Genomic DNA, 25,250 nt, shown 5'->3' on the forward strand with positions numbered 1-25,250 from the left:
GTCTGCAGTTATATTTATGAAATATAATACGTTATTGTGTGTCTGATCTAGCTCAGTCATTACAACTGTTTCACTAGATCTACATTATTAATGACTGTTAACTGAGTTTTGAGTTCACTTGTGCTTAATCACAAAGCAGATACAGAGATAAAGATCAGACTGGAGATAAAGTGATGATAAAATTAATGGTGACATAGAATGATTGAACAGAGTATTTATCCTTGTTCTGTGACATGTAGACAAAAAAAAATGTTTGGGTCTGTAATGCGTTAGAAGCTTCCTAAAAACCTCTCTCAGATAGCTCTATTAGGGAGTGGGATTTTAAACAAGTGGTTTTGTGCCTATTTGGCTCCCCCTTGCAATCTCATTACTGATTGGCTGACTTTGCTGCCACTCAAAAAATGTAGCCAATTATTTTAAAGTGGATGGGCAGTTAGATGCCTGTGGTGTCATAAGCATCAGTTTTTCAGATTGGGCCATTTTCTGGCTGACATTTCTAAAAGAGGAATTTCTATGAGACTGAGATGTTTAGCATGTTTAACACTTTTTGTATGTTTGTGAATGTGGGTAGACTACCATTATTCAACAAAGACAAGGTAAAATGTTTTTTCATTCTCTGTCCCCTTTAAAATATATCTCTTTCTGCTGAAACACATGTTCCTATAATACAAGAAAGAGCTTTGCTTCATTAGATAAATGGATGAACAGGCAGATAGATTCACTTTTCTGTTATTTTTATTTCTATATTGCAGATCACCATAAAGAGGAGACCTCTTCTGTATATAATCAACTTAATTTTTCCAGTATTTTGTTTCCTTGTGCTGGATGTGGCATCCTTTTTCATAAATGCATCTGCAGGAGACAAGTTGAGTTTTAAAGTGACTTTACTGCTGTCCCTTTCCGTGTTACTGCAGATTCTTAATGACAGACTGGCAGCTTCTGTCAGTGAAATCCCATTAATTGGTAAGTCTACATGATTGTCTATAAAACATGAAAAACTACATTTAATCTCATTAGGTTGAAGATAAACCCTGTGGGAAGATGTTCTTTCAGGAGCAGGGGTTGACACTGTAAAAAACTTGCATTCTGGGTACAATTGGTTATTTCTGTAAAAGTATGGCACACCCACCTGTGCCAGCTAGGCCTATCCAGTAAGACCTATATTAGTTGCCTCGCAAGGTACCCTGAGTTGCCTCTTGTTTGCCAAATAATGATAATGAATAAGTTAATGTTGTGAGTATAGTAGTGTAATATATAGTGCCTTTCCCCTCGCCCCTCCCCCACACACCCCAAGCTAGGCCTGGCAGACTCGATTCATTTTAAGGATCTGGGTTATTGTGAGTCACTCACTAAAGTGATCCGGGTTGTGTGAGTCACTTGAGTCAGTATTAGTAAATCGGCAAGGAAACTCAGTACACACCCACTTGTAACCGGCTGATCCTCACGACTCGAGATTCTCAGAGCTAGAAACATAAAACATTGCAGACTCGCAGACCATGAGACTCATGAGACTTCCCTTGCTCTAGAGATCCACTAACCGGCTGATTCGCGCGAACTGACTCGAGATTCTCACTCAGAGCCGGAAACATTGCAGTCTTGAGTCTGCAGTGTTTCCGGCTCTGACTCAAGAGACAGTTCGCACGGATCAGCCTGTTACGAGTTGAGAGATTCTGAAGTTAGAGCTGGAAACATTGCAGATTCGCATGTCTCTCGAGTCCACAATGTTCTGGCTCTGAGTGAGAATTTCGGGTCAGTTCTCGCACAGATCGGCCGGTTACGAGTGGATTTGTAGAGTGAGCAAAGTCTCATAAATAATGTTGCAAGAGGTTTGTGTGTGTGGTGGCGCTGTTTATGGTTTTACATTTAATTGTAGTAGGACTCAACTGATCCGGGTTAATGATACTAGAGACTCGCGACTCATGAGTTAATTTAAAGATCCGGGTGAAAGATCCGAGTGAGTCACGACTCAAACAGGTCTACCCGTTGCACATTTTACAGAGGAACACAGACGTTTGCTAAGTATGTTAAATTAAAATGAAACAGAGCAGCTTAATAAAGTTTCCAAACTTTAGTTTTTGTTTCCAAAATATGTCGGCAGCAGGAGGAAAATAATTTCCGTAACATTACGGGTTAATGAGAGCTGCTGCTGCTTGCTTGCCTCAGTCCAACACCTTTGGCAAAAGACTTTACCTGCCGGACGTATGCACAATTTAACATTAAGGATTTTGACCATGAGGTGTTTGCTCAGTAGCTGAAAAGTACTAAATGTCCGGATATTTCCTTTACCTGTGGAGGTGCTTGATACATGCCGAAGCAATATCTTTCCAATAATGAACCATCTGCTGCGGGTCCTCACTATTAACCCCTGTTATAAAAGTAAGCCAATTTACATTTTCCCACTATGTAGTTGCCCGCTATGTATTTAGTTGAATAGTCACAGTTATTCTTCATGTGATTTATGTGGTCGCTGAGCCAGACTATGACCAAGCATTGTTTTTACATACCGTACACTACTGTACTATCCATTACTGTCCTGCTGATTTGATGTTGGTGTTGTGTGCGTGAGTGTGTGTGTGTGTGTGTGTGTGTGTGTGTGTGTGTGTGTGTGTGTGTGTGTGTGTGTGTGTGTGTGTGTGTGCGTGTGTGTGTGTGCGCCTGCGTGTGTGGCCGCCGTGCTAATGCTTAAGATGACATACAGGCTTTTGTTTTAATTAAACGGTGATATAATCAAGTAGGTGTAGTTGTGTGTTGGTATATTTTGATAACAGATGCATTTTAGGCTTGGCCCACCTGATTTTCTCTGGGGCCAACCCACATTGTGAATCCTGGCTACGGTAGTGCATTAGTCAACCTGAAATCAAATCAACAGATTCAGATGCTGAGTCATTAGTGATAAACACCTGGAGTAGGGTGACCATACATCGCATTTGTCAACCGCATACGTCATATTGAGGTTCTCACATTTCAGTTAAAAACATTATAATAAGCAGGCTAAAGCACACACATCAATCTAAATTAGGTCCTTGACAAAAAAAAACGTAATAGTGTAGCAATGTATGGAGCTTTAAATATGACAAAATGATTTGAATTTGAAATCCATAAACTTGAATTATAGACAAGTGTAATTTAATAAAACTGAATAATTTGAGAAATCAAAATTTAATATAAACATTATATCGGTATATGCGATATGTCAAATTACATTTCGAGTTTTAAAAACATATCGACATAGTTTGAATATCGAGATATCGCCAACCCCTAGTCTAAACCACATTAAAACACTTTAAAAAGTAGTGCTTCAATTCTCTTGACAATTAGAAAGAGTTTGTGATGTCCCATTTTTTTCTACAACATCCTTTGCAACAAATAATGTATTTTAATTAACAACAACCACAAAAATAAAAACGTAAACACGTTTCAATGTTTTCAATCAGCTATCTAAACTAAAAATTCTAAAAATAAAAATAAATAAGTTAAATAAACAGTATGTAGGATTGTGTCCAAAACTGGTATTGCAATCACAAAACTTGTGGCTAAAACTGGTACTGCAATCACACAACTGCTGGCCAATACACAAAATGACAACATAAACATCAGTTGAGGGCTGCAACTCCACTTTTTAAATGACAATATCCTGGCCGGACCACTTTTGTCAGTGATATAAATATTTGAAATGAAAATAATTTCTTAATGTCTAGTGACATATCAGGGCCATTTTATGATTAATTGATATACATTTCTTACAAACTGTTCCTTTAACTGCAGACAAATGACAAAAATAGTCAGCCTGGTTTATAATAAGAGAGATTTAATGTCTATGCAGTGTTGTGGAAGTCAGTTGTAGTTCTTGGCTGTGTCTCGATCAGCTCCCAAGGTTGTGAATTAGTATATCGTGTACACAGGTTTGGGCACTGGTAAGGACCATGGGAAACTGTTCACTTATTTTCCTGTGACATAATTGCTTGTGTGTTTTTCATCAACATCCGGCCAAACCAACATCTTTTCATCTCTTCAACATATCTCATCAATTAAGAGAAAACATTTCCTTGCCAATGACCCTTCTCTGAAGAGTTTTTATGGTAATCTGTAATTCCGCTATTATCTATACTAGATGACGCTCTTACCCATTTTATAAAATACCTAAAGCAAAAAAATAAACAAACATTTTAAACTGTGCATGTATTGATCTTCTGGGGCTCATTTCAGAAAGATGATTAAGTGAAAACTCTGAGTTGGTTAACCCTCTGGGGTCTAAGGGGTTTTTAGGGCCCTGGGGAAGTTTTGACATCAACTGACATTTGTGCTTTTTTCAGTTGCTTAAAAACATATTAATGGCAAAAGTCTCATAACACTACGTTCAGCACAAGTGTTGGGAGTAACCCATTACAGTAATATATTAGTTTTTGCTGTAACGCAGTAATATAACGCATTACTAATAACATTTTGGTAATATTTTACTCTTTTCAGTCTTAGTAACTAGCGCGTTACAACAATGCATTTCAAAATTAGACTGTGTTATTTTATTTTTTTTATTTTTTACCAATGCGCGCGACCAGCATCCACAAATGAAAAAGCTGCGTGTAATAGTTATGGCTGCGTCCCAAACCGCATACTTCTATACTATATAGTGGGCGAAAAGCACTACTTCTCGTACTCTTTGCCTACTATATAGTATGGAAGTAGGCGGTTTGGGACGCAGCGTATGTCTGTTTCCACGTGCTGTATGCAACATGTTAATTTTTACTTTAACTTTGTATTTGAAATGCGATTTGGACGCGGTGCGCGTCAAATATAGACATGTGGAAGTCCGCGGCATTGACTAAAGTGGTCGCAATCAGGTCCGGTAGCACCGCACACGCATAATTTTGCGAAGAGCACTAAGTAAAAGCAACAGAAAGTTTCTATCGGTCTCCTGTGCTGCTTGAACCTCAGAAGTAAAGAGACTTTTACAAATGTTGCCAGTAAAATCCATATATCACACCAGTAATAACAAGGTAAGCTTTGCTATGATTACAGTGCTAGGCTATTCCTATGCTATCTACAGTTTTATTACAAACAGCAACCTAAACTACAACATAACAGTAGTGAAGACTTAAACATGGTTATCTAAATATAATTTAATACATTTAAACATCACTTTTTAAAGTTTTACCAGCCTTTGTATGGGAGCCTATATTCATTGTTTGGTAAAAAGCAGTGTTCCTCTGTTTGTCTGTGTTTTATATGTTAGTCTACATGTAATCCTTATATTGTACTGAAATGAGCTGTATTCCTTGAGGCCTAATCCTCCAATAGCACTTTTTGATAAGTTGTGTCAATCTAGTGCATGCCAGGTTTGTGCTGTGAATCTGAATTAAGAGTGATCACTTAAGAATAGAAATGAAAAGAGGTTGCGTGTCTTGCCATGTTATTAGGCTATAGGTTGCATTATAGTGGGCTCTATTGTGTTTGGTATGTGTACCATAATTTACCAGACTTTTACCAGATCATTTGTCTATGTTTATGATTCTGACTAGTGATGAGCGAGTCACTCGAAACTCGGATCATTTAACCCGATCCCTAAAATGACTCGAGAACCATGAGTCCTTAGTGACCATTAACCCGAGTCAGTTGAGTCCTCTCAGATTTTGCGTTAAAAATGAGAAATTGGATCAAACACAAAGCTCTTCAAATGTTTACAACAGAATTACAACACATAACTCTACATAAGCTGCCATATGTTCTATAACTTGCAACAACGAGTTAATTTACATCACCAAATGTCGACTGGGGGTACAGAGTAGAGGCTGACATTTTTTCGGGAATCCTGTGGGTCCCGCGGGATTCCCGTGGGATCGGGAACAAAATCACTATTAATCACGGGATTGGGACGAGACAGGAAAAAATGTCAGCGGGAGTGGACGGGACCGGGATCGTAATAAAACTATGATACCCAACTTTATACACAAATATGCAGTTTCTATAAATAAACTTAGTTAATATATTGTGTGCATATATTGATGTTATATTGTCAGTTATCATTGATAATGTAAATGAAGCTGTTAGATAGCGCGAATCTTCTCATTAATAGTCATGGTACCCAGTTTATATTTGTGTTAGTTTATCTTGTACATATTTATTCAGTATTATTTCCTTATATTGGAGATTGTATAGTTCTTATACTTATACAGTTATTTAACAATTCTAACAAATATAGTTATTTACTGTATGTGTTATCTGATACATGTGCTAGTCACATTTTAGAACATATGACACCATTTCGCGGTATCTTGTATATTTTTGCATATTTTGAACTTAATTACAGCTGTTAATGCTGGTTATTTAAACAAATGTATATTAATGTTTTTCATAAGGCTTTTATTCTTGTTTATTATTTGTTGTTGCAGAACCACACAAACACAGATACTTAAATGATATTAATGGAAGGTTTTATGCCCATACTGCAACTGTGAATTAAACACCCATAATCCAATTATTCGTCTGGTTCTTGTGTTCTGGACTCCAGACTTTGGGTTTATTAAACTATTGTAGACATGGAGTGAACTATGTATTGTTTTTCTTTTATTTGCTGTATTCCATTTTCTGTATAAAATCTAGAAACCGGCTCAGCAGCTGGTCCAAAACAGGATGGAGAGCAGATTAAATCAAATTCTTTGTATGAACTTAACACTAGTTGAAGAAAAAAATATATGGGAGCGATACAGGAGCGGGAGTCAGTTTAAACAGGAGCGGGATGGGAGTGGGAGTCAATTTACCAGGAGCGGGATGGGATGGGATAATTTTTTAAACTTTGGTCTGGGAGTGGGACGGGACAAGATTTATTTCTATGGGAGTGGGACGGGACAGGAGTGAAAATCCACTCCCGTGTCATCCTCTAGTACAGAGTGAGCCAAAAGCTCACTCGTAATTTTCTACAGCTCCGAGTCCGAGTACAAAGGGATGCGTGCGCGCGACAATGAGTTGGTCGGCGGCTCGGGGATTCACTCAGAGAGTGACTCAACTCATAGAGCTTGAATCCTGGACTAGGAGGAACGAGCCTTGCTCGTTTTATTAACCCACTGACTCATGTAGGCCAATCTGTTGCAATATTTGACTGGCACAATGTTTTGGGTAGAAGCTGCAAATGTTTAAAAATGTTAAATACAAGGACTGTTGCAGCAGTGTTGCTGTAAAGATCCGCCACTGACGGACGTACACGGCTCCTCTTGTTGACTGAGTCACTCAGAGTGACGTGAGTGGTTCACTCACAGGACCCGTGCAGGATCGGCCGAGCGGCTCTGTCTGGGACTCACTCACAAGATCATGTTCTTGCGCGGATGAGTGACTGTGTGGTTGCATTAACGGAAGCCTATCGTGGATCTTGTAAGTCAATCTGAAACAGGACATGTTCCTCTCACGTCCCAATTCAACAAAGCCTCACATCTTTTAAACGTGGTGTTGATATATTTGTCGTTATGAAATGAAACTAAACACACACCGAACTTTTACAATTATGTTATTGATAATGTTACCACGGACATGCATGCTTTTTTTACAAGTTCCTCAGGTCACATGAGCCCTTTTTTGCGAGCAGAGGAGTCGTAGACTCGTAACTTAGCTGCATGCGTGATCTGAGTTGCTTGGTTGCATTAGTATTAGCGATTGGAACTGGGAGATTTTGACCAAGTGATTCAAGTGGCTCGGATGACTCGCACAACCCGGATCATATTGGTGAGTGACTCGGAATGGCCCGAATCCTTGAAAGGATCCGGGTTGACCATCACTAATTCTGACCGTGATTGTTACTGTATTTTGCCATAAGTCTTCACTGTGCCTTTTCAAAGCTCGAGGGCCAACACATAACTTCTAGATTTATAAGCAGCAACAAACTACATTTTAACATTTTATAATGCCTAGTCATACTTCTGTTCTTTTGATGAAAGTAACTCAAAAGTAATGCAAAAGTAGTGTAACTCATTACAGTTCAGAGACAGTAATATTGTAATGTAACTAATTACTTTCAAATGACAGTAATTTGTAATATATAATGTATTACACTTTGGAAGTAACTTGCCCAACACTGTTCAGCACAAACTGGGCTACAATATCATATAATCAACATGTATGTACATGTTTGTATTTTTGAGAGAAAAATGTTTATGCATGGTTTTTGAAAAAGCAGAAATTTTAAGTCACTGATATAAGTCCACAAAACTAATTCTAAACATGTTTTCCCAAGACTTTTCAAAACAGGATCTAGTAGTCTAGAGTTTTTTCTTCAAAATGATGTGAAAATCATTCGGCCTACTCTTTCACATAAAGCAAGATATTGATTTACAATTTCTAAGACACTTTTGCTTGGGAAAGGCTGTATGCGTGTAGGCGGGAAAGCTCCTGAATAATCAGTGATTGACAGCTGAGAGACAAAAGGGTTGCATGATGAGCCACATAATGAGCATTGTGGGGATGTTCAACAGGAATGTAACTTTCTCTGTAGTAAAACCATGATATGGTTTACTTTTCAATTTAAATGTAAATACACACACATTGTGTGTATATATATATATATATTATATTAATTTCACAAGTATAAGTTACCTTTTAAAAACCATAGCCAACCCCAGAGTGTTAACCCTGAAATGAGGGAAACTCTGGGTTTTCCGTTTCAGAATGGGAGGTAGTATAGGTGAAACCCAAAACAGCGGGGTAAGTCAAGCCTGTTTCAGAAGGAGAGGTAACTTATACTCAGAATCTGTTTCCAGGGTAACTCTCTGAGCCTAGCCTGGGGTGTGTTTCCCAAAACCATAGTTGCTAACTAAGTTAGCGGCTGTGGTTTTGGGAGGCACACCCCAGGTTGGGTTCAAACTAAGTTAGCAACTTTGTTGGTTGCAATCCAAATTCCCTTTGCCAACCAAATAAGTTGCTAACAGCTTAGCAACGATGCTTTTGGGAAATGCACTGCTGGTCGGGTTTTATTCTGTAAACTCTGAGTTTCTGGCGGTCTCCTCCCCTTTTTTAAATGAGTAGCGATGTTTAACTATCTCGTAAGTTAATTTAGTACATTCATTCATTGCATCGTTTTTTATTATGTACACTCTAAACAAATTAGCGTCGCACACCTGAAGTCAATAGATAGGTGCGTAGGATAAGACGACAAAAAGTCTCAGAATATGCGAAGAGCAATTCCCGCACACTGTCTGCTTGCTGAAGGGATGTGTTTGGTGGGGGTTGCGTTGCAACGTTTCGATCGGCTGATCTTCATCAGGCAACTTCAATTGTTACAAACATCATCAAATATAAATGGACAAATGTCCAATCAAAATGTAGATAAACAAATCACATGATAGGTGCAACATTCAAAATAGTCACATGATTGCATCTCAATTCAATGAACTCATGATATCATTTAATATATGTAACCCGATACACAACTCATAAATTGTTGGACTTTAAGGCGTCCATCTAAGTCTAATCCACAATTCAAAGCATCACATTAAAAAGTGCTTCATCATTTAACCCTAAAGGTGATAAAGTTTGAAGAGTATCGAGTTCACGTCTCAGTAATAGTAAATCAATATCACCACCTCTAGGTGGCATATTCACCTTTTCAATTCCACAAAAGCGTAGTGAGGAAACGTCATGATTAAGTGCATTAAAATGGGTCGCTACCGGGTAATTCATATCCTTTCTTCTGATTGAACTTTTGTGTTCACTAATTCTTAGCTTAAGTTGACGTGTTGTTTTTATTATAATAAAAGATATCATGAGTTTATTGAATTGAGATGTAATCATGTGACTATTTTGAATGTTGCACCTATCATGTGATTTGTTTTTCTACATTGTGATTGGACATTTGTCCATTTGTGTTTGATGATGTTTGTGACAGTTGCAGTTGCCTGGTGGGGATCGGTTGGTCCGGGCGTTGCAACGCAGCTTTCGTTGGGTACATTTTTTCGGCGAGCAGATGGTGTGCGGGAGTTGTTCTTTGTATATTATGTACACTCTAAAACGAAAACTGAAAAGTTATACATGGATTAAAGTTCTCCGTCTCTAGACGGATTTCTGTCAATTGCAAAATTATTAAATTAACTTTTCATAAAGATGATGTGTATTCACCTTTTTAAGTGGGATGTGATCAAAGCCTGGAGTGGAGCCAAATCACGTTCCTCTCTCCACTGTAAGCGCTCTGTAATCACTACGCACCGGATCCACTTCGGGTTTTCTGGCTGTAGCGCGTAAGATGAGGTAAAAACTTTATTTCAGATAGCATGGACAAACTTATAATGCAGGAAGGCTCCAATGTTTTGGAGATTGATAAAGGTGTAAAAGACCAATGGAGATTGACTTGGCTTAGCGAAATGATGAAAATTGGCAAGCCTTTCAGTTTGTGGGACAAGAAAACCAAACAGCCAGGTAACTTACGTTTCTTTGCACAGTATAGGTGTCCTGTATTTTGTGGGTAAATGATTTCTCGCGGACGTGATTACTCGCATCCCGTTTTTGACTGCTATGCTGATCTAACCAGTGGCTGATACAAAGGGTTTGTTAAACTCGTGGGTAAACTTCATGTGGTGCCAAAAGAACCAAGAGGCAGATGACATCCAAGTCCCGTGAGAGCAGTTCGAGAAGTCATAACAGAAGACTGCTTCCGAAATGCTCTCGTGGTACTTTGATGTCATCCACCTGTTGGTTCTTGCAGTTGCATTTGCACGTGGTCACAGAAACGAAACGTTTTTATGAGATTTATTATGAGATTAATGAAAAAGTTGCCACCACTAATATGGTAGCGCTGTTGACCCACAATCCAGCAGCAAATGCGCAGTCTAGTTATTCAACGTCCCCTGTCTACCTGCGCAGATACAACCGAGTTGTAGGTTGCCAGGTTGCGGTTAAAAATGGGTTCAAAATTGTATGATGTGTCTATTGTACGAGTAGGATTCGTTTCATGCAAGATCTGGCAACTGGACAACCTTGGAATAATATAGTGATGTGATTATTCATATAACGAGGTAGGGCCGTTTAAATTATAGGAGTTTTCCGGGAGAAATAACAAAACGGGCAGGGGCGGGAGATAGGTGTGAAATACGGGAGACTCCTGGGAAAAACGGGAGTGTTGACAGGTATGGCTATATTTTGATATGTTTGTTAGTGTATTTCCCTCACAGTTTGTTGTTTTCACAGGGATTTACTCATGTTCAATTTTTGTACTTATTGGCTTAAGCATTCTGGAGACCATCTTTGTGAATATTCTGATTGTTAAAGGAAAAGAGACCGAATCAGCAATATCAATAGAAACCAGAGATGTTGTAAGTGGTCAAGATGGTAAGTGTCAACCCAGTTCTTGGTAATATATTCTTGTATCTTTACTTACTAAGTTAAGAATTTATATAAAAAACTGAAAAGCTACACCTTGATTTTAAAACCAACTGTACCAACAAAGGACACAGCACCGACAGTTTCGCCTTGCGTGGTGTAAGAGACCATATGGACACAGATACCAGTGGAAATGAAGACTCAACATGTACCAGTGACACTGAAAAGAGGGCCTCACTGTGCTGGACCAGAGCAGCAAAAATAATAGATGTGACCTATTTTGTTCTTTACTTAATCACTGTTATTGTGCTTATGTCCATTCTTGGCAAACGTTGGTTTCTGTTGTAATAACTCTTACATATGAGATGGCATGCAATACTAACTTTTATTTGTATGAATTTGTTTTCATGTTGTTTGTGGTGAGTTTAAAACGTTGTTTATTACAAAGTTTTCTGTTGTCAATTATTGTTTTTCTCCTGTAAACAACAGAAATGCATGGTTTAATGTTTAAGAGAATTTGTCCTTTTCTTTGGCATATAGTAGTATCCAGTAAAGCATTTGGTATTAAGTTTTAGACAATACAAAATCATATTTATTCTTTTTTGTTTGTGGTGGTGAAATTGGACAATTATTAAATGTTATGTTATATTATTACAATCAGCTTTAAAACGATCTGTATAATGTCATGCATTCTGTATGTCATAATTTGCATGTTTTTATTATTTTTCTCCCTGTTTCATATTTTCCTTCTGTCTCTAGTGTTTTTTCTGCAATGTATTTTAGCATTTTCAAATGGCTGATGACAAATTTAAGATCAGAAAAAGGTAGGGGTAAGATTAAACATCAAAAGCAAAGAAAACCAAAGGTAGGTTTTCAAAAAGGATTTAAAAATTGACAAGGAAAGAGCCAGTCTGATCTCCAAGGGCAGGGTGTTCCAAAGTATAGGACCAGCCACTGCAAAAGCATTTTCACCTCTACGTTTTAGTTTGCTGTGATGGATCCTATCTTAGATCCTCACGTGCAGAACGTTTTTATTATTGTGTTTTGTTTATTCCAAATCATTTATTTACATAATCATCATAATCACATTATAATTATTAGTTATCCATATAATTGTTTATTTGATTATTCCATATTATTTTTATTATAATCAATTTCATTATTATAATTTTATCATTATATTATTGTTTATTCATGTATTCATTCATTCATTATATTTCTATGTTTTATATATATTATTATATTCATTATTGTCCCACATTTATGAAGTTTCATGAGCTGTCCTGTCTGTGTAAACAGAGATAGATAAAGAGAATGTTTATGGAAGTTCAAGGTTTATGGGATGTTGCTATTAAGCAGTTTTGGTATAACAAGGCATGTTGAATTCATGCTGGTAGGACAAAGTTTGAACATTAAAACATATGCAACTGAAACTGTCCATCAATAAAACTATGTTCCTATTTTATCATCATAAATGTAGTCTCGTGTCCTGCTTGTGTTATTTTCTAGCTTTGATAGATCAACCTCTTAACTTGTTTGACTCTGTGGACCCTGTACCGGGTCCAGAATTATATTATTTTGACTTAATATAAAATATTCCTTTAATTTTTAATGGTCTGTCATGGACCCAGTACCACATATGAGATACTGTTTGAAAGCTTAGACTCTCTACTTTCTGCAGATATGCATCACTTTGAAATATGTTTTACTGTAAGAAAGTTAGTTACACTTAATTTACACTATCACCCCCCCCACATATTTTTTAATATCATTTAATATTCACATATTTCATATTTTTCAAGTATGACAAACATGGGCAAGTTTTATATCAAATGAAAGCTCTCACTCTCAGGAATAAGGCTGCAGCGTTATTTTTGTCCTTTTATTATCACATATCCTACAATAGTCGAATTAATAATGAGGTAAAAAATTGTCTTTTGTAAACATATGTGAAACTTGAGTGTGGACTGCCTCAGATGGCACAGATAGCCACAAATGATACACCATCTTTTGTCTTAGGTTCTACTCTAAAAAATGAGTCCATTCACAGCATTTTCATTGGTTGTGTGCATGAATAATCCCTTGCTATTTATTATGTGCAAAACAAAAAATTAATATTTATATGAAAAATGTATTTTCGCACACTTCAGTAAAATAAGAATATCTTTTGAATGCGACATGCTAAAGAGTTCATTCTTTTTTTGGGTGTTTACTGTCTGCTGCTGGTAACAACCAGAACTGTCAGCAGTCTGCTAGAGCACACAGAACCAGAGTTATACACTATCAAAGGCAATATTCACAACATAAAAAAATTAAATTTGGTGTTTTATCATATGAAAAACCACATAAATAACACTATTTGTCACAAACAGCAGCTTTTTATGTAACTTCAAAGGGTTTTCTTTAAAATTATATAAAGATATTGCATTTATTCCACTGTATGTGGTTATGGGAGCACTTCAAATGTTTTTAGGCAGAAATATATATACAAAGTATACAAAAAGCGTATTATTCCACCCATCAGTTGGAGTAAAATAACTTTTGCATTTATAATGATAGAGAAAAAAATTCCTTTTTCCCCTGTAAGCTGGCAATTGCTGGAATCAAACAAAACTGTCTGCAGGTTTCGTTCCCTCTCAGGGCCAGAGTTATACACTTTTAAAAACATCAAAAAGCGCCTAATTATTTTTGTGTTAATTAGAGGACTGACAACACAAACAACCATGTTGAGCACTTTTAACAGTGTTTTATGTAATTTCAAAGGGTTTCCTGTAAAATGATACCAAACTTTTGTATGTGCACCTCTGCTTGTGGGTATGATAAGCTTTTGAAATTGGGTAGGCCAAATCCAGGCAAAAATCCCCAAAATAGCCTCTGACATAAGCCTTATAAACAAGTAAATTTATATTTTCTGACATGATCTGGCGTCCAGAACTGGATGGTAAATATTTTGACTGGAGTGGAGAGTCCACTGGAGACCTGATCTAACAGTTTTGGCATAGTCGGCAGGATAGAATAACATTTTAGTTGTCTCTATCCGAACGATGAGTCGGGTTTGTCTCTCACACATCCAGATAGTGAAATTTTCCAGACCACTCGCTTCTGACTCGGAGCCGCGAGTGAAGACGGGGGTAACTCCAGCAGGTGTTTTTCAGCTAAATGCCAGCTTTCCTCAGTTGAACACTTTGGTAGCTCTGATACTTCAGCTGTGAGCCGGTTGGTTGCTGTGGTAATGTCCTGCCCCTCCTCCACTGTGATTGGATGGCCGTGTAAGAACTGACATTGATGAGCGGAGCTTTTCACTCAAAGTTGAATAGTTTCCAACTCTCTGAGCTCAGCACTGAGTGCGAAAAAAAAGAAAGCGTGCCGGTTTTCAGTGCAAAAGAAACCGCCAGCTGCAGTCTTTTTTGATAAACGCTGAGCTTCCATTGGAAACAATTGAAAATATGCGCCGGCTGCGGGTGTAAAAGCTTTGGTGTGCACGCCCTCTTAGGTTGAAGTTTTTTTTACTATTTAACACAAGATTTTTGGTGAAACGCTATCTTACCAGGATTTTATTAGTGGCCCAAAATACAGCTTTCAAGAAAGAAGGAAAAAGTGTTTATTGAATTTTGTGATTTACTTCATCTAAGATGTCCATATGGAAAACTAGGAAGAATCAAATGTTAGGGGTTGGGCCAACCAATGTAGAATGCACTGAAAGGATTGATAACATTTAGAATTACTAGAACTAGAAGTTTTTTGTGAAATTGGAGAAAATGTAATGTTGTACGCATTGTAGAATTCTCTCTCTCTCTCTCTCTCTCTCTCTCTCTGTGTGTGTGTGTGTTTGTGGGAAACAATAAAGACAGGATTGATGAGGCTCTTGTGAACGTGTAAGACTTCAGACATTTCTGACTTTTCACCCAAAGTTGAATATTTAGCTGTTACTTGCCATTTCATTGACAGTAAAGAACAACTTGCTATGATGTTGCTGGGAGTACATTGTTGACATGAAGACATCTCTCATTGAGGAATGGGGGATTCAGTCTTAAATTAGATGTCTTGTCACTGATGCAGCTGCTAATATGATAGCATGTGCAAACAATTTACAGCTAAGGCATAGCATTTGCATAGCTCATGCTAAACCTAAACCTTATTGTTAAAAAAGCTATTGACTTTCCGGGCTGCAAGACATGAGGAGCAAAGCAAGGAAGATTGTTGCTTATTTTAGATCAAGCACTGTTGCAAAAGAGTGACTTGTCAATTTTCAGCAACAGATGGGCAAACCTGCTCATAAATTACAGTAGGAAGTAGACACGCGCTGGAATAGCACATTTGGTGGCAGTGGCTCAGTGGTTTATGTAGGTTGTCTACAAACTGAAAGGTTAGTGGTTCAATCCCCGGCTCCACCAGACCAAGTGTCAAGGTGTCCTTGAGCAAGACACCTAACACGAGCTGCTACCGGCGAGCTGGCGCCTTGCATGGCTGACACCGCCGTCTGTGTATGAATGTGTGAGTGCATGGGTGAATGTAAGGCAACTTGTAAAGCGCTTTGGATGGCCATAGGTCTGTTAAAAGCGCTACATAAATGCAGTTCATTTAAACTTCACCATTTGACATGCTCTTCAGACTTTATGAACAGCATGAACCAGTTGGTGCTGCACTGGTGTCCCTGAGGACAGATTTGGCTCATCTATCCTTAGCAGAATACCACACAATGTGGGAGTGCCTTGGTGTACCAGACGGTCCACTAAAGGATGAAAATGCTGAACTTTCTGTAGAAAAAATGTGTCTGAGAGGTTGGCTCATTATGAAACTGCAAGCCAAGTGACCCTTTCCACTCTCCTGGATCCACGTTTTAAAACCATTGGGTTTTGCAATCCATCCACTGCCCAGAATGCTATCAAAAGGCTTACAGCCAAGTGTCCAACAAAGGTAAGGGAAACAGCATCTGACCCCATACCAGAGCATGGGGAAACCTCTACAGCAGCTGCAGACACAAAGTCTAAAATGGCCCAATTGTATTTTACTGCACATTTAAAATCTTGTGAATTTTTCCACTTGTTAGGGACAGGACTGTAGGATCTTCCTGATCAACAGGTAATGGAAACAAGAACGGTAAAGAGTGCCACTGCCACCATTGAGGTTCAGCACTACCTGAGTGAACCCAACATTCCCAGCTCTGAAAATCCACTTCAGTTTTGGCACAAGCACATTTATCCCCATTGATACATGCTGGCCCTGAGCTTTATGTGTTCTCCTGCCTCTTCTGTGCCCTGTGAACGGGTATTTTCTAAGCCTGGCAAAGTGGTGAGCAAGAAGAGGAATAGGCTCAGCCCCAGCACTGTGGAGAAAATCCTGTTCCTAAATAAAAATCAAACCACATAAGTTACTAATAAATCACTACAATTAATTCCCCCAAGCTTATAGCAACATTCATGTCCATCCCACTATGTATGCATTTCATTAAGCAATATCACTCTCAATTTCATCTGTCATTTCACTTTAAGCTTCACTCATTCAAGAACACTTACAATGTCCATTTCACAAGCTCACACTTACAAATAAGAAGGTGTGTCTATATAGTTATGCTGAACAGGTGGACACCTGATTGCTGACTGCTGATTGTTAATAAAACATAATTAAGCACAAAGTATCCATAAGCTGTGCCAATAAGCATCCATAAGCTGTGGAACATTCTGTGATACAACGCTTTCACCAGCAGATGTCCTCATCAAGCTCAGATTAGAAAAGCCTCAAGTAATTAACCTTTTTCCAATACAATTGGATTGAAAGCTTCGCTGCTTAAAGAAAGCTTCACTTCGCCATCACTACACCATCACTTCACCATGTTTCAAATTATTATGCACATGCCATGTTTGTTTATTTTTCCAATACAGTCAGTTTAAACATTTTTATTTACCCTCAACAGTTATATGACAGTGTGGATGTTATTATGTTTAAATGAAATAAAAATGTCAAAAGATACTTTAATACTTTGAAAAATATGCTGTTCCAAATTATTATGCAGAATGCACTTTAACCAGATTTATATGATATAATAATGGATAATAATTATCCAAACACAATATAAAATAAATAATGTATTTACACTGTAAGTTACATAATAATATATGAGCATATCTTTGACATGACTTTAACTATTCCATTCATTAAGTAATATTTACCTTTAAAAGCAGTTCAATATTTATTTGACTGAAAGACGTCTTGGTCTCTTGCAGGGTTGATCTACAGACTGTACTGACAAATCTGCTCAGTAAAGTTGATAAAAGTTTAATCCCAACAAGCAACCAAATCAGGGTTGGTTTTAAGCTAAGCAATGAGCATTTGTACATGTGAATAGTCTGAGGCACTGATAAATTAGTGTGGTATTTTGTTTGGTTGTGTTTGAAAAAGGAAATCAAATTACTTCCTGTTAGATTTTTGTATTACATAGAGAATTGTGTGTTGTGTTTAGCAGAAGTGTTTTATGAAATACAAAACTAAGCACTGATGATACATCTTGTTTTATTTCCACATACATCTGTTATACTGCAACACAAGGATTCACGGGCATTTTATTTGTATATAATTGTCTCTGTTGTATTATTTGGTGCAAAAAAATAAAGCAATATGAATGGTGTTTACAGACATACTGTACAAAATGCAAAGCTGGGGGGTCATCCAGGACTGGTTTGGCAACCACTGCAAGTATTTCACTAATGTGGATAACCTTTTCTGAAACATGCATATTAAAAGAGATAGGAATCCAGCAAATGTTTTTCTGATGCTGTAAGGATATGCTCCTAAAAACATATTTCCCCAGTTTCACAAACAAGACTTAAGCTAGTCTCAGACTAAAATGCATATTTGAGTGGTTTTAATGGAAAGTAACTTGTGCTGACATATCTTAAAGCATGTTTTGTCTCAAGATGTACACCAGTAATGTTTTTACTTTTCTAGTGTACATTTATAGTGTAACTTAAATATCCTAATTGAACTAAGCCCTAATCCTGGCTTTGTCTAAGCCATGTCTGTGAAACAGATCCATTGTGACATAAACTTAACTCTGTACCTCACATTTGCCAGTGTGGCCTTAGCATGCATTACAGACAGAAAAGGTTTCATCATAGTTTGTGGTTGGAGCTCAGGCAACTTCTCTGCCATCTTTTCCAAATAAGGCCAATACCTGTAATGGGAAAACCACTTAGTAAATGCATGAGGTGCATGGCAAAAATGATAAGGAGACAAACCAGGGCCGATGTTACTACCTATGTACAATTCCTGTAAACAATCATGAACACCATAGTAATATTGAATTATATCTGCAAGACAAATCTGTGGTAGAAGTAAACTGATAACATTGTAGGGGTGCATCAAATTTGAATGGGAAATTTTAATTTGGCTGGCATTGCATTTTGTTCCAATTAACATAAAAATGACTTTTACAATGTTTTGAGGAATTCCATTGAGATTTGGGGGTGCCACCTAACACATGAACTTTGGCGAAATTTCGAAAAATGGGAAATCTTTCGTCTAATCGGCAAAAGGTTGACCTGGAAATGTTGAGTGCAGTGAACTTTTGTACAGTAACATGTTCTATAGGGTTATTAAAGTAAAAGAAGTTTGTTTGCCCTTTGGGCAACTTGGGCATTTCTCAGAATTCAACTTTTAAGATTCTCTATTCAATTGTCCTATAGACAAAATGAATGGAGGTCAATGGGACATGTTCAAGTGGCCTTACCCTGAATTTTGTGCACAAGTGATGGATGTCGGCAACACATATTAAGTTTAATTGACTTTATTGTACCACTCAAGGGGCGATACTGACACATTTAAAAGAATAAAAAAACGAGTGCTAAATTGCACTAAAAGTGGTTGTTGGCTCGTAATCATAGGGGAACGATTTTTAGTATAGCACCTATGAAGAACCATACAGGGGTGATATAGCACCACTATAGCACCAGATATGGTTCTATATAGACCCTTTCAAGGTTTGTAAACATTGAATGACTATCGGGTGCGCGCGCAGCATGGGGTCAAACTGTTCATACAATTTAGGCTTTCTGGTTTAATCAACCAGGGCTGAAAAATGACGACTTACCTGAAATGAAGTGAGCACTACAAACACAAGCCTCTTTGATCTTTGCATTGTCCCAGTCTGCACTTTTAATTGCTTGCCGCCACAGATGCAACGCAAGTAGGCATTTTTGACGATGCCGAATAATACGCAACTCAATCTGCTGTAATGACTTTTCTGACCCCGACATCCGCAGTGGGAACCGCCTGTGACGTGAACTGTGAAGGGGTCTATAGCACAACATGGATCTATACAGGTGTTATATGGCACTTAAAATAGTTCCACTATGATTACGAGACAGTGAACCACTTTTGGTGCTATTTAGCACGTTTGTTTTTAGAGTGATATTGGCTAACTTACTGGCAACTAACATGCCCTAATGGTAAGAGCTGACACTAACTTAACTTCAAACTTAATTGATTAGTCTGTGCCAGAGTCTGCTTCACTGAGCAACATCACCAGGGAGAAAGAGAGAGGAAATGGAACCTGAACTCTGAGCCTAGCCAGTGCGTCTCTCCGCAGATATGTCTCCCCACCTGCTACCCAAAAGTAACATCCTATTCAGGGATTAGCTTGCGTTTGCAGCGGAGAAGGTTTGGCTGTTGGTTACCTTCATGTAAAACTGCCTACAGATGTGTAAACAAGGTAACCTCTGGTGAGCATGATGACTCCCCCTTTAGGTCTGTGAAAACCTGGTTCAGGAGGACCTCACCGAATGGTTCCGACACCCAGATCAAAGCAGTGGTCAGCCCAGTGAGAGCTGTATGGCGATGCAGGCTGCTGTGAGATGGTCGGTGTTTGACGTAGTGGTGTCAAATGCCATGTTGACAACCTGGTCAGCACTGCACCAGTCCCACAGCAACTTGCATGTCAACCAGGCAATGATCACTCCACATGCCTCATTGGACTGCTTCTTATAGTAGTTTACTGTTTGTACAAAGTGATGACGTGGCAGTGTATGCGCGCGCATTTAGTCAACTGAAGTATGGTAAAGGGCAATTTATAGTCGTGCGTAGGCTATCCGTAGCCTGTGCGTAGCTCTGCGTAGCCTGACGCGCACCTCACAAAAAATTTAACAGCGTGTCAGATCTACGCGGACCGCAAGCACTGTGATTGGTCCACTAAAACCCCTCCCGTCAGGTAAAAAACTGCGTCATAGGTATTTCCGTTTGTGACGGTGAAAACAAAGATGAGCCAAGTTGAGGAGTGATTTAACTCAAACTGCATCAAAAGTCGCTGTTTATTTACTTCCATCATTGCTGGTCTTCTCAAATTATACAAAACAAGTTGCTGTTTCTTCTTCGTTTGTGGGTTAACTTGCTAAGCTTCTTCTTCTTTCACGTTTGTGCTGCTACTGTGGTTACACGCAAGGATACTGCCTACCAGCGGTCGCGCGTGTGTTTTCACGTCGACGCGGACGACGACGCAAAAGTATAAATGAAAACCGACACGGAACCTACGCCGTCGCTGCTACGCCGTATGACCTACGCACGACTATAACGAGCCCTTAAGAATCAACAGTGAAGCAACACAGACAAAGTTATTTTAAAAAGTTGACTTTATCAACTTTTTCTACACAGATACGAGATCCGTGTATTATAGTGGAGTGGATAGAAGACGTTAGCAGATGGCCAAAAATAAAGTTGCCACATACATATATACGTATATTAGTATATTATATTAGTGCAACCAAACGCAACAACCAGACATTTTGATGCTGGGAAACCGTTTTAATGAACTTTCTGAGTGGCTAACACGTTAGAACCAATAGGGAATAACACCACTTCTGTTGCCTAGATGCGCGTGCAGGCTATTTGATCACATGAGCTGTAAAAGGGTCTATACGCCGGGACACCAAGCAGTTTCAGCCACGCTGCATCTCCAACCACCACTGTAAGATGCTCCTCCAACGGGTATTATAGTAATATGTAATAATACATACCCAACACAGAAATATCAACTCAGTTTTCTTGAGCTGTAGTATTGTTTACCACAGATCTTCATGGCCAGCATGGAGCACTGTTAACAACTTTATCCAACAAAAACAGATCTGCGGTGGCACCCCTAAATCATCATGTACTGGAAAAATATTTTGCATGTGTTGTTTCTACATGTATTGGAACACTTATAGCACCCAGCCATATCAAATTTCAAGAATTGTGTTTTTTGATGCACCCTGTAGCTATATTAACCTTCTAAGTCCATAATATATTAAATGTGTTATTTGTAGCTAGCCATGGTGTTTTTGCCATGCATGGCATAGATTACTAACTGTAAAACATCAGATGTCATTTGGCAATGGCTATCTACCTGCAAGCAATGTCCATACAGAAGAATCTCATGTTTGCAGCTCGTGCCAGTTCCTTTGGGTAGGCATATGTTTCACCACGATAGTGATTCAAGCCTTGCAAAAAGATTCCATGTCTGCACACCGCTATTTCAAGGCCCGTTTCATCCACCTTGGCCCTGGATCTCTGTGATATTTCACTTCCTGCTGTAAATGTTGCTGGCCCACAGACATCATGACCTGTTCTCTGAAATTAAAACAATATGGTACATGTAATACCAGGACAAGTTTTTACAAACTATGGTTAATAGAGTTGAATAAATCCTTACACTACACATCTGGCTTCTTATTTGCTCAACAAAGACAGATACTTTGGTATCTTGTGCGATGAACAGTCCATCAATAAGAGGTGGTTCGTCTGTCCTGTTAAATAAGAAATTTTTCATCAACAACACAATTAAATAATCATAAATGTTGCATTTACCTTAATTAAAATGAAATTTAACCATAAATGTGCTACGCATTTTAATCTGTATTAATTTGATCTGAACTTATACTCTGTGTTTAGAGTATAAGCTTTAATTTGTCCTCTGGCAAGAAGTTAAAACATACTGTATCAAGTACAAAAGTAAATAACAATCACTGTAAAAAAGTAGTTGTAATTATGCAGCTGGTTGCCAGTAACTTACTGTAGAAGGTAAAGACGGAAAATGTTTCATGTTCATTTAACTTTGAACAAACTGTTGCCAGTAAATAACATAAATGTAAAATCTACAGTAAGTTACTGGCAGCTAGTTGCCACTAATACCCAGTAATACTGTAATTTCTACACACATTTTTGTTTATGTCTTAAGGCTACAGAAGGGAGACAAAAGTTATTAAACAATTTACCAAATTATTTTCATAGAACTCTAATGTCACAAGCAGGTTTAAAACAGTGATATCTTTCAAACAGTTTTTAAAATGTACCAATTTGGATACAAATAATTTGAATGTTAAGCAAGCAATCATGCATTTTACACATTTTATTATTTTCTATGAACTGTTCCTCCCCTCTCTGTTTCTCTCTTTTTTCTTGTGTTTATCTCTCTCCCTTTTTGTATTTCTTTATTTCTTTATCCTTTTGTTATTTATCTTTAAAAAAAATCTGCAAATGGCATATGAGGCATTCAGACAATGGCTGGAAGCAGCAAAAAACCTTGACAAACCTCGGCGCCGCGTTTTGATGTGTTTTCTCCTTATCATGGCAGAATCAACTTAAAATACTCCATCATTAATAATCATACACTTACGTGTTTGACATCATTTGAAACTGTAAAGGGTCTTCTTTAATATGTATACATTCACAATAACAAGAGATCTTTGTGTTTTTGTCAAATAAAGAAAATAAACAGGGTGTGCATCCAGACATTCCTGTCTCCGCCAGCTGTCTCTCAAATCACGTTACAAAAATCAATTGAACTCCGCGAATACTTGTCACAAAAACATGATACACATATCCAAAGAAAGCCTGAAATGTCTACTTTTAAACAAAAATTATAATCGAAAACAAATAATGCCTGTTTATATAATCTGCATTGAAGTAAAGAGAGTATTGTTTTTCCTGGCTGACTTCATTATCTTTACTATGGTCACGCCCACAGCTGTTGACATGGTAATGAAGAGCAGCTCAAACATTAAAAAGTAAAGTTTGATTTAAGTTCAGATTTAAAGACTTTACCGCATGTCTGGATTATAAACTTTATACACACACACGTGAGGAAGTTCTTCATTTATGTCTGGACATTGAGGAAGAGAAGCATTTATCTTTAACGTTACCTAAGAAGAACAATGGAGGACGCACTGGAGGAGGATATTGGAAGTAAGTAACAGTTAATTTATACTATTTATATTTGCTATCATGTAATATGCTCATGGCTTGTGCAGTTCAGCCCACACACAGTAAGCATCAACAGACTGCACGCTTCGGATTGAAAAAGTTTAGCATTGTTTACAAACGAGGACGCGATCTCACGTAATGGCGGATTTCACTGTTGCATGCTATACAGTGTTAAACACAGTTATTCACTTATATCCTGCATGGCAACTTTCAGTAAGGATGCACTGTATCTTTTAAGTGTGTGCTGTAATATGATTCCATGTTTACATGCTTATTTACAAACGAGGACGCGATCTCACTTAATGGCGGATTTCACTGTTGCATGCTGTACAGTGTTAAACACAGTTATTCACTTATATCCTTCATGGCAACTTTCAGTAAGGATGCACTGTATCTTTCAAGTGTATGCTGTAATATGATTCCATGTTTACATGCTTATTTACAAACGAGTACGCTTGACCTCCTGTAATGGCGGATATCTGTTACATGTTGTACAGTGTTAGACACAGTTATTCACTTTCGTATCCTTCATGGCAACTTTGAGTAATGCTGCACTGCGGGATTTGCTGTAAAATGATTCCATATTGTTTACATGCAAGGTAATTCCATACATTGCGCTTTACACGCGACACCGTTTTTATGAGCACCGCGTGTTACACAGAGACGCGAGCTTGCGCACATGGACGCCATATGCGATGTGTTTTTAAAGTTCATACACGCTTACAGAAACGCGTTTAAAACAGAAGCTAGATGATAAGGGGATGGACATCTGAAAACAGTCATCTGAAAACAGTTTTTTATATAACTAATCGCTGCAGATGTTTATCTGAGATGTTCTGAATTTAGTTTATGTACATGATAGTTTATATGAATGTACTATCAGTTATAGCTACCAATTAGTTATATATGTAAGGGTATTTCTGTGGACAATTTATGCTAACAGCTGTCCATAACTCTCTTACCGGTCTGCATCCCTCTCATCAGTACAAAACTATGAAGTGGACATAACACTTTTTGGACATAAAGTTATATGGTAACATGAGTCACATGAGCAGCTCCGTTGTTTATCAGTTTCTTATACAAGTTAAGTTTTTGAATTGAGTTTGTTTCTAAATAAACTGAAAATGTCCTACTGACCTTCATTTCTATTTTGATTATATTGTTAACTTCTTAATAAACCTTAAACAAACATGTATACATTTGTCCTCACATTCTTTACTGTAGTTCCCAACATTCCTGCCTCATTATGCAGCTCATTATGCGAGCCTTTGTTTGCTAGCTGTCAATCAATTCTTCTCGCATACGGCCCCTCTAAACAAAAACAATTTCTAAATCAATGTATTGGTTTATGTGAATGAGTAAGCATAATGATTTTCACATCATTTAAAAGAAAAAACTCTAGACTACTAGATTCTGTTTAGGAAAGTCTTGTTAAAACATGTTTAGTATGGGTTTTGTGGACTTATATCAGTGACTTAAAAATGTTGCTTTTTAAAAACCATGCATAAACATTTTTCTCTCAAAAATACAAACATGTACATACATGTAGCTCATATAATATTTTAGCCCAGTTTGTGCCGAACACAGTGGTATGAGACACTTGCCATTAATATGTTTAAAGCAACTGAAAAAAGACCAAATGTAAGAGCATGTCAGAACCTCTGACAGTGTCCCACAATGGTCGGACCCCAGAGGGTTAAGTCGCACTCGAGTCCGAGTCTCAAAATCGA

General features: G+C 37.9%; 2 long non-coding RNA genes across 2 annotated transcripts; one reads left to right on the top strand and one right to left on the bottom strand.

Annotated features, from left to right (window-relative positions):
* Nucleotides 1-408: 408 nt before the first annotated feature.
* Nucleotides 409-13,034, top strand: LOC129424280 (uncharacterized). Its single transcript, XR_012358936.1, has 3 exons — nt 409-963; nt 11,161-11,301; nt 11,420-13,034. It is a non-coding gene; the product is annotated as an uncharacterized lncRNA (long non-coding RNA).
* Nucleotides 13,035-17,238: 4,204 nt separating this feature from the next.
* LOC141350809 (uncharacterized) lies at nt 17,239-22,171 on the bottom strand. Its single transcript, XR_012358937.1, has 3 exons — nt 21,971-22,171; nt 21,665-21,888; nt 17,239-18,463 (listed from the first exon to the last, which is right to left on the bottom strand). It is a non-coding gene; the product is annotated as an uncharacterized lncRNA (long non-coding RNA).
* Between the last annotated feature and the right edge of the window lie 3,079 nt (nt 22,172-25,250).

The sequence above is a fragment of the Misgurnus anguillicaudatus genome, chromosome 19 (genome assembly GCF_027580225.2).
Source record: "Misgurnus anguillicaudatus chromosome 19, ASM2758022v2, whole genome shotgun sequence".
NCBI classification, from domain to species: Eukaryota; Metazoa; Chordata; class Actinopteri; order Cypriniformes; family Cobitidae; genus Misgurnus; species Misgurnus anguillicaudatus.